General features: G+C 41.5%; 1 pseudogene; it reads left to right on the top strand.

Moving 5' to 3' along the window:
• The first annotated feature begins 4,259 nt into the window (after positions 1 to 4,259).
• Positions 4,260 to 9,542, top strand: LOC121677120 (annotated as a pseudogene).
• Positions 9,543 to 10,002: the final 460 nt, after the last annotated feature.

The raw sequence follows: 10,002 nt of genomic DNA, 5'->3' as shown, positions 1-10,002 counted from the left end.
GCACAGGTGCTTGTTTGTATTTTGTCAGTGTGCGCATGGCAGCTCTGTTTGTCAACTCTCCTGAGAATGAACCAGGCAGGACTCTGAAAACACTTGAGTGACATCAAACTCACACATCGCCATGAAGCTTTCATTGTGAGGAGCTAGTTTTGTTCCTTCTTCTTTCAATGTAGTCACATTAGAAAAATAGTACTTATTTTTTTAACTAAGTTATCATATTTGAGACTGTTATCAAAAACATTTCCAGCTGATGGACCCCAAAACACTGTATGTATCTTGCTCTCTAGTCTACTGCTATAAAGCATTGGTGTGAGTGGTCATTCTTATAACTGAATTATTTTCAATTTTTCCATTATTTTCATAGTGTCTCTTTTTTAAAAAATGAATAGTATACAATGTTTTAATATATACCTTGCTATTGACCAGTGGCTTATACTAAGATTCTTATTTTTTTCTTTTTTATTGATTTTATTGAGCTATATATTTTTCTATGCTCCCCTGCATATGTCTCCCCTCCCCTTCAACCTTTTCCTATGGTCTCCATGCTCCAAATTTACTCAGGAGATCTTGTCTTTTTCTATTTCCCATGTCCATTAGATCCATGTATGTCTCTCTTAGGGTCTTCATGTTGTCTAGGTTCTCTGGGATTGTGATTTGTAGGATGGTTTTCTTTGCTTTATGTTTAAAAACCACTTATGAGTGAGTGCATATGATAATTGTCTTTCTGAGTCTGGGTTACCTCACTCAATATGATGTTTTCTAGCTCCATCCATTTGCCTGCAAATTTCAAGATGTAATTAATTTTTTTTTTTGCTGTGTAGTACTCCATTGTGTAAATGTACCATATTTTTCTTATCCATTCTTTGGTTGAGGGGTATTTAGGTTGTTTCCAGGTTCTGGCTATGACAAACAATGCTGCTATGAACATAGTTGAGCACATGTCCTTGTGGCACAATTGAGCCTCCTTTGGATATATACCCAAAAGTGGTATTACTGGGTCTTGAGGAAGGTTGTTTTCTAGTTTTCTCAGAAATTGCCATACTGATATCCAAGGTGGCAGTACCAGCTTTCATATCCACCAGCAATGCGGTAGTGTTCTCTTTACCCCGTATCCTCTCCAGCATGAGTTGTCATCAGTGGTTTTGATCTTGGCCATTCTGACAGGTGGGAGATGGACTTTCCGAGTTGTTTTGATTGGCATTTCTCTGATGACTAAGGATGCCAAGCATTTCCTCAAGTGTCTTTCAGCCATTTTAGATTCCCCCGTTGAGAGTTCTCTGTTTAGGTCTGTACTCCATTTTTTTAAAAATTGGATTATTTGTTCTTTGGATGACCAATTTCTTGAGTTCTTTGTGTATTTTGGAGATCAGCCCTCTGTCTGATGTGGGGTTGGTGAAGATCTTTTCTCATTCTGTAGGCTGTCGTTTTGTCTTGTTGATCGCGACCTCTGCTTTGCAGAAGCTTCTCAGTTCAAGCTGACTTGAGAACCATCACAGTGACCGCCGTGTTCTAGAGCGCGTACTTGGTACCCTTGCAGCCTCTTTCTTCAAGTCCACGTGCAGCCCTCAGATATCAGCCTCCCGCCTGCCAGTTCAAACATTCTGGTGGCTGCGCTTTGAAATGAAAACATACTAATCCATATTATTTAATTTGTGTTCTTTATCTAATAGAGAATCTTCACTATTTTCACCTCCCCTGAGAGCCCTCACTCAATTTTTCTTGAACCTGAGAACAAATACCCAAAAAACAACAATAAGCACCAACACCTAACAAACTAGATAGGTACTCTATGATATTTCAAACAGAAGGGAAATCTTAGCCTTATTAAGACTGAATGGAGTAATTATTATTTTTACCGAGAGGTCAAATATACTTTCAAGGACTATTAGAAGTATCGATGAACAAAAGTGAATGAATTAGTCAACTATTATTTAATGATTTTAATTTTTTGACACACTTAAGACATGGTACTTGAAGATAATAAAATTGGTCTATGGGAGATAAAACATGGTATTCCAATTATTAGTGGCTCCACAAAATGTCGCCAAGTGAAGATACAAGTTCTGCAATTGTTTGCTTAAAAATATTTTTGCTGTACATGTATCTGTGTTTATGCTCATGTGTGAAAAGATGTGCATGTATGTCATGGAGTGCTCATGTGGAGGTCAGAGTGCCAGGTTTCTTGAGCCTCTGTTGTCCCCTAGTCATTGCCAGGCCTCCTTATTCCCCAGGGAAAGGCGAATGCACCATCTGCCCATCCCGCAGCCCCATGCAGTCCCCTGATGCAGGATGCTCGTTCTGTAGCCCCATGCAGGACAATAAGATGCAATAGGGAGTCAAATCAAAGCAGGAACTCAGTTTATTACTGTGAGTGTCAGCTTATATGGGTTAAGTGACATAGTGTGATGTGGGGTACCTCCAGCCAATGAGAGGCAGCCAAGCCCTCCCTCTGGCTGGAGGGGCGTCTACCTAATTTCTGCTGTCTCATCCTCACTCAAACTCCAGTCAGGCTTTTCTCTGTCCTACAGGCCTCAAGGTACTCGAGCCAGAGCCAGGCTTTTTTTTTTTTTTTTTTTTTTTTTTTGTCCTATAGGCCTCAAGTTATAGGCCCTGAGATAATTTTGGCCCAACATGAGAGGACAACCTTGGGTGTCAGTCTTCACCTTCTGCCTTGTTTTGAGACAGGGTCTCCCTTGTTTGTTGATGTGTATACTAGGCTAGTGGACTGACAGGCTTCTGAAAATTCCCACCTCTGCTTCAATCTCCTGGTAGGAGTGCACTGGACTTACGGACATCTGCACTGTATTTGGCTTTCTATGTGGATTTGGGGGTCTGAACTTAGGTTGGTCAAGCTAGTGGGGTAAGTATCTCCCCAGTTACCTGCCACTCATTAGCATGCGTGCACACACACACACACACACACACACACACACACACGACAGAGAGAGAAAGAGAGAGAGAGAGAGAGAGAGAGAGAGGGAGAGGGAGAGGGAGAGGGAGAGAGAGAGAGAGAGAGCTTTGAATTAGTGGAATTAGTGTCTCATACCTAGGCTGGCCTTGAACTTGCTGTGTAGCTGAAGCTGGTCTTGAAGTCCTGATCCTACTGCCTTTACCTCCTATGTGCTTATACTATAGATAAACATCATCATGCTTGGCTTAAAATCCTGCTTTTAAATATGTATTTACAATGTTTCAAAATGTAATAGTTTTTTTTTTTACCTCAAGCAAAATATTAGTTTGAATGCAGTTGGTTTCATAGAGGGGATGAGACTGATTCTCATTAAAGCTGGGATGTGTGGGTTTCTATGACCCTGCTCTCTGTATCTGGGCCACACAGATACTTCTCAGCTTTGCATGTGGAGTCTTAAGACCTCATTGTAGTTTTCAACTATCATCAACCAACCCTCCCAACGTAGACCTCTCCTCTTCACCGGATCCCCAAATCCATCCTTTTCAGCTGTCAAATGGGCAATGATAACAAGAAGAGGAAACAATCCTCTTTATTTGCTACAATTTCCTTGAGAGCAATCTAGAAACCCAGCAGCTTGGAGTCATCAGGGTTGGTCCCTTCTAGTTCTGTGCCTTTAGCTAATTTCTGGCATCTTCTCAGCATTCTTTGGTGTTCCCTGGTCTGCAGAAGGTCCACTGTAATATTGTTCAGCTTCACAAGACCACCCGCCTTACGTGTCTGTCTTCTATGTCTGTCTTTGGATCTCCCCTTTTGTAAGGGCAGCAGTCATATTGGACTATGGCTTACTCTAATGATTTCATTTGAATTTGATTAGATCTCTAAGTACCCAGCCTTGAAACAAGGTCATGTTCTGATAGACTTGGTATTTGGGCTTCACTACACAAATTGGAGGGAGAACACAAATCAACCCATTACAGATAGATACTATTTTTGATGAAGGAAACAAGGAAATCATGGTTTTCTTCACTGACCAGTCATAAAGACTTTGAGAAACTTAATAAAGGGATATAAGGTCAAATTAGGTCATAGGGTTTAAGACTGACAGAAACATTTATTAAAAAGTAGTTAAGTTTAGCCAGGTGGTGGTGGCGCACACCCTTAATCGCAGCACCCAGGAAGCAGAGGCAGGTGGATCTCTGTGAGTTCGAGGCCAGCTTGGTCTACAAGAGCTAATTTCAGTACAGGCTGCAAAGCTAAAAGAGAAACCCTGTCTCGAAAGAAAAATCTAAAAAAAGTAAAGTTTTATACTTGGCTGTGGTCAGGTGTTCATGTCCATAATCCTAGCACAATGGAACCTGAGGCAGAAGAATCACAGTCTAAGACTGTCTCCAGACACTGGGGATGTGGTTCAGTGCTAGAGGGCTTATATAAGGTAAGCCTTTGCATTTAGTCCTCTGCATCACAAAAGCAAGCAACCAAATTCCAAATGCACAAAACATTAACATGGGCAGTTGGGCACAACCATTGAGCCTATCCCTGACTTCATCCTTTAACTAGCCAAGTGACCTTGCATGAGTTAAGCCTTCTTTGTACTCAGTTTCCCCATTTGGAAAATGAGACTGTAAGAGCACACACCTCTTGAAACTGTTGAGAGTATCCAGTGAGTTAATAAATGTTGTCTAGGATTAGGCTCAAGTAATATACAATATTATATATATTATATAATATACAATAATTATATATAATAATTATATATATTATATGGTACACATCCTTGTGTGAGGAGACCCTGCAGTGCCTTTCCCATCTGAGGTGACTGTCTCTGTCTCTTTGACAAGGCTGGACTAAGATCAGAGTTCAATAGAGATCAGAGCAGCCAAGGTCAACTTGCTCTGTGGTTGTCAGTTCTCAGAGCGAGAAAGTGACTTTGTCCAGCTCTGGAGAGGAGAGTTTCATCCTCAGTTGATGGTGCGAGTCATGCTTTAGAACAACCTAAGGGTGACATGGTGTCACATGACTGAGGGTCTCATCCACATCTACTCTAAGCAATGAACTGTTCATTTGGGCATTTACGAGGTAACTGTCATGCTCAAGAAGTTTCCCCAGAAAGTTTGGGGAGATTTAAAACATCTTTACCATCTAAGTGGCAAGTCTAGGTAGGTACTCTTTTAGTGTATTATCAAGTTTAATATTTCCTATGGCAGGAACATTTTCTTCTGCTTAGTTTCTTTCCAACTATAATTTTAATGATCACATAAAAATCTCTCAAATGATGCGTTGTAGTTATTTAACCATACCCTCATCGGACTTCCAGATAGGTTTTTAAAAAGTGTTAAGTTATAAGTCTGTGATGAACAACTTCCTAACTAGATTTTCCCACTCATATTTTAAATGACCTCTTTCAGAGAGTACCTGCAGCGAAATGACTGGATCAGAAAGTCACGACATTGTTCTGATAGTTCATTTATACTGCCAACCTGCTTTCCCAAGGAGCTGTGTCAATCATAGTCATGGTAGCTATAAAGCCAAATGCACATTGCTCTGCCCTCCAGCCCAGGTATTACATATTTTTTGTTTTGATCTTTTCCCCCAATACAATGGTATCTTTATTTTCATGTACATTTTATTACTGATATCAACCTTATTTCTAGATGTTAAAAATGGTTTTTTTTAGGGAGGTAGGAACAAAATATGATGTTTTCTTATTATTTTTCTTGGTTTGTTAATGATGTGGGATTCTCTTCTGTATGCTATGAATACCATTGGTTAATAAAGAAATTGTCTTAGGCCTGTGCAAGGCAGAATTTAGAAGGGCGGGGAAAACTAAACTGAATGCTGGGAGAAAGGAGGCTGAATCAGAGAAAAGCCATGAAGCCCCACTGGAGCAGATGTCAGATCAAGCCACAACCTTGTGGTGATGCACAGATTAATGGAGATGGGTTAGTTTAGGATATATGAGTTAGCTAGAAATATGCTTAAGCTATTGGCCAAACAATATTGCAAATAATGCAGTTTCTATGTGATTATTTCAGGGCTGAACAGACGGGAACAAACAAGTGGCCTTCCACTACACTGAGACAAATGTAGTAACTCAACTTTAAAAGTTTATTTTACTTCACTTAAAATTAATCTTCTGTTCATTGTGTATGCTTTATATATGTGAATATTATATGCATATAATATAGTCTATGCAAGTATAGTGCATGTAAGTATACTATAACTATGCTTTTAGTCAGTGGCTTCTTTTATCTAAGTTTTTCTGTGTGCATCTCTGTGGGTGGTGTATGCATGCATGTGTGTATGTATGTATGTATGTATGTATGTATGTATGTTCACATGTATCTGGATGTGCATATGTCTGTGATGTGGAGGCTTGAAGCTGATGTCAGGCTCTTCTGTTTTATTCTTTTGAAGCAGAGTCCCTTAGTCCAACACAGAGGTTGCTAATAAGCCTAGTTTAGCTAGCTTGCTCCTGGCCTCTCTTGTCTCTGTCCTCTTATCTCTACAACAGGTGGGCTACTACAGTCACCTATGGTTCTGAGGATGCAGGGGATCCTAATTCATAACCGTATAGCAAATTCTCCTCCCTCTTGTGGTTTCTTTTAATAAAGTTATTTATTTATTTACTTACTTATTTGTTGGCATCTGGGACTTAGTAATAAACCTGTTGGAGGAGATCTTCTCCATTATACTGCAAAGGATCAAGGGCAGAATAGAGGAAATCCAAGCAGAGGCACAGGGAGGATTCAGAGCTAACAGGAGCATAGATTTTCACTTTGAGGAAACTGGCAGAAATATACGAAGAATTTGGAAAGGACTTATATATCTGTTACATTGACTTCTGGAGGTATTTGATAGCATTTGGAGGCAAGGATTTTTGGAAACAATGAGGTTCTATAGATGCCCAGAGAAAATTATAATAATACTAGAAAATGCCTATAAAGACACCTTTGCATCAGTCAAAGTCTGTGGGGAACTAAGTGATGAGTTTAAGATGATCGTAGGAGAGTTGTAGGGATGTGTCCTCTCACCACTGCTCTTTAATATATTCCTGGAATTAATAACAGCAGCAGCCCTGAAGGATGAGACAGGCGTGCAGATGGGTGGTGTGTGAATCAATAATTTGTGTTTTGCCGACGATACAGCACTCCTTGCTGAAAGTCCAAATGAGCTGCAGGCCATGGTACTGGAAGTAAGCGAAAACCTTGGTATGAAAGTAAACACTGAGAAGACTGAGATACAACACATGGGAAGGGCACACAAGGATTTTAACTTTGTAATAAATAATCAGAACCTCAAGCAAACAGCTTTGTCTGTCTGGGAGGAAACCTCGGTTCAAAGAAGGGAACCATTTCAGACATCAAGAGGAGGATACCAATAGCAAGGGCTGCATTCCAGGCACCAGGAAAGGTTTGGTCAGCAAGAAACACAACAAAAGAAAAATTAGCAAGTATATGAGACACTCTCTTGAGCTGCCTTCTTTCCGAATCCCGGACAATGAAACGCTCCTCGGAACAGCGGCTGAATGTGTTTGAGATGGCGTGTCTCAGGAGGGTTCTAGGCATCACGTGAAGAGATACGCTGCTCCATGGTGACATTAAGAAACATCTCCATCTATAGAAGAAAGTAAACTACAGGATACGGCAACGGTGCTTGAGAGACATAGACCATGTTATGAAAATGAGTGACCACGGATACCTGAAGGTAGCACTGCTTGGAGGAGTTCATGGGATAAGGTGAAGACAGCATAAGGGAAGACTGTGGAACCTTGGGTATGACAATAACACAAGCATCTAGGACTGCCCAGGATAGGAACAACTGGAGAACCATCATAAACAGACTGCCCATGCATGCTTAAGCATTGCTGGGGCTTAAATAATGATGATAAAATGATGAATAAACCTGCTGGCCTTTTCTCTCTTAAAATATTTTTCTAATGCTGCAAGCTTGCAGAATACTCCCCACAAGTGTTTAGTAGTCATCCAATTCCACTTTGTGCTTGGTTTGAGTCTGTAGGCAGTTTTAGGCAAATTTTAATTTATCTGGAACTTATACTTATCTATGTTCCACAAAACCATTTTCAAATGATTCTTCTTAGTTTAGAATTTCCTTGTGCAACAGGTAACTTGGGATAAAGTGCTAATCGGATACCTAGTAGAGAGTACATGGGATGATGTAGCTGGGAGGAGCAGAGGTGGGAGGAGCCGTGTTTGGGAGGAGGACTGGGAGACTAAAAGATCAAACTTGGTTAAAGACAGGAGTGTAGGTGGTTGCTTTCAGCCAGATTAGTTTAGATATACTTTGGAAGTTTATTGAAGATGGTCCTTAGAAGATCTGAGTTGCTACCAGAATTATCAGTCTTTGCTGACTTACTTCCTCATGAATCATCAGTATATTCTAAAATAATAAGCATGAGGTTAAGAAACTGTTTATTCTTCTGTTAATTTAATAATTTAGTAAATATCTATTGGACAACTCCATGTGCTAGGCTCCATAGTGTTAAGGATCCAACAGAGCAAAACCAGGACTCCTAACCTTTGAGTAGATGTCCACGTACTCCGCAGAGTTGAAGCCATATAGCCCTCTCTTCTGCTCCAACCATACCACCTCCATGTCTCCTAAACATAACAAATAAATAGAACTGGATGCTTTGCTGTTGCCTCAACATTTCAAGTCACTGTCCTTGGCCCTAAATTCTTCAGCCTTGTGTTGTTGCTTGACTCTGCTGAGAGAGAGAGAGAGAGAGAGAGAGAGAGAGAGAGAGAGAGAGAGAGAGAGAGAGAGAGAGAGAGAGAGCAGGCCATGGTACTGGCTTGTAAGATTAGTTCAGCAGGCTTGGCTGGGTCAAGCAGGGGACTAGTAGGCAAAGTAATGCCACTATAGATGGTGGGTGCTGCTGCCAGTTGAAGAGGATGTGACCTGACTTTTGACCATGTCTGGGGTCCCTAAGGATGAACTAAAGCCTTCTTATGTGATGGGGTTGAAGCTGTGGAACCGAGGCCTGGAGGTGGCTAACAATGATGAGTCAGGAGACCTTCAAGGTTTGGAGATACTGTCAGTAATCTTAGAAGGCAGAGCAATGTGAATTGAAATGAACCACAGAGAATGAGCTGAACTGGTCAGTGAAAGAGTTTCTGTCTAGGCTACCAGATGACCTCAAGGAGACAACAAATACTATGGTGTGCAGCCTAGGGAAGTGTAGGAGATGTGAGATAGATCAGGAACCCAAGAGTTCCAGACACTGTGCTGAGTGTAATAAGCTACATCCTCCTGAGGAAGGAGACTTGGGTAGATCCAAGTTCGTCAGGCAGGCCTCAAGATCAGCACTGGTGGATGGAGAGATTATGACATCACAGAGTGGGCTGGATTCCAGCATGTGGGCATCTCTGGATACCAGAGGGTTCCACACCACATCTCAGTTGACTCTTGGGTACTAGGTACCAGTGGTTGGCAGAGGGCCAGCCCAGGGTCCCCTCCTGCTGACTTGCAGGGTCTCTTGGACCAGATCTTTCAAGAATCCCCAGCCAAATATCCAGCAGGAACTTCTTTGCAGCTCCTCATGGTGGCTCCAGGGCCACTGCCACTCCCGAGGCTGGCAGCACAGCGCTCCGGAGAAGCCAGACGGAAATAGGAAGCAAGTGAGGTGGCCCTTTTATTATCGATGATCTTTTCTCTCAGATCAATGCCAGGAGTCAAAAGGCTGTGCACAGCATAGGAGGGAGTTTGATTTCTTTATTTTTAAAAGGGAAAAATTTTAAATTGTAGTCAGTACTCATAGGAAGAAGCCCTTGAACTATTCTCCCTCATCATCAGCACCCAGAACCTTACCTTGTCTTCTGTTGATACCCAAGAACCAGGAGGCGGCCACTGTAAAGCCTCTGGGAGGGCCTGAACACAGTCCAGTTAATATTTTCCTGAGGTGTGGGAACTGGGGTTTCCCTGACATCTGTATGCCTTGTCTTACCATTTGTACTCAGAGTAGACGGCCTGCACCCCTTTAAATTGAGTATATCTTTTTATCCCATTACAGGGGTCTCCCCTCTTCACTCTAACATACTAGCTTTTAAAGGAGAAAAAAAGCATGGGGCCCT

Source organism: Arvicola amphibius, chromosome 3 (genome assembly GCF_903992535.2).
Source record: "Arvicola amphibius chromosome 3, mArvAmp1.2, whole genome shotgun sequence".
NCBI classification, from domain to species: domain Eukaryota; kingdom Metazoa; phylum Chordata; class Mammalia; order Rodentia; family Cricetidae; genus Arvicola; species Arvicola amphibius.
The sequence above is the reverse complement of the archived record's forward strand: the minus strand, read 5'-3'. Positions and strand labels throughout refer to the sequence as shown.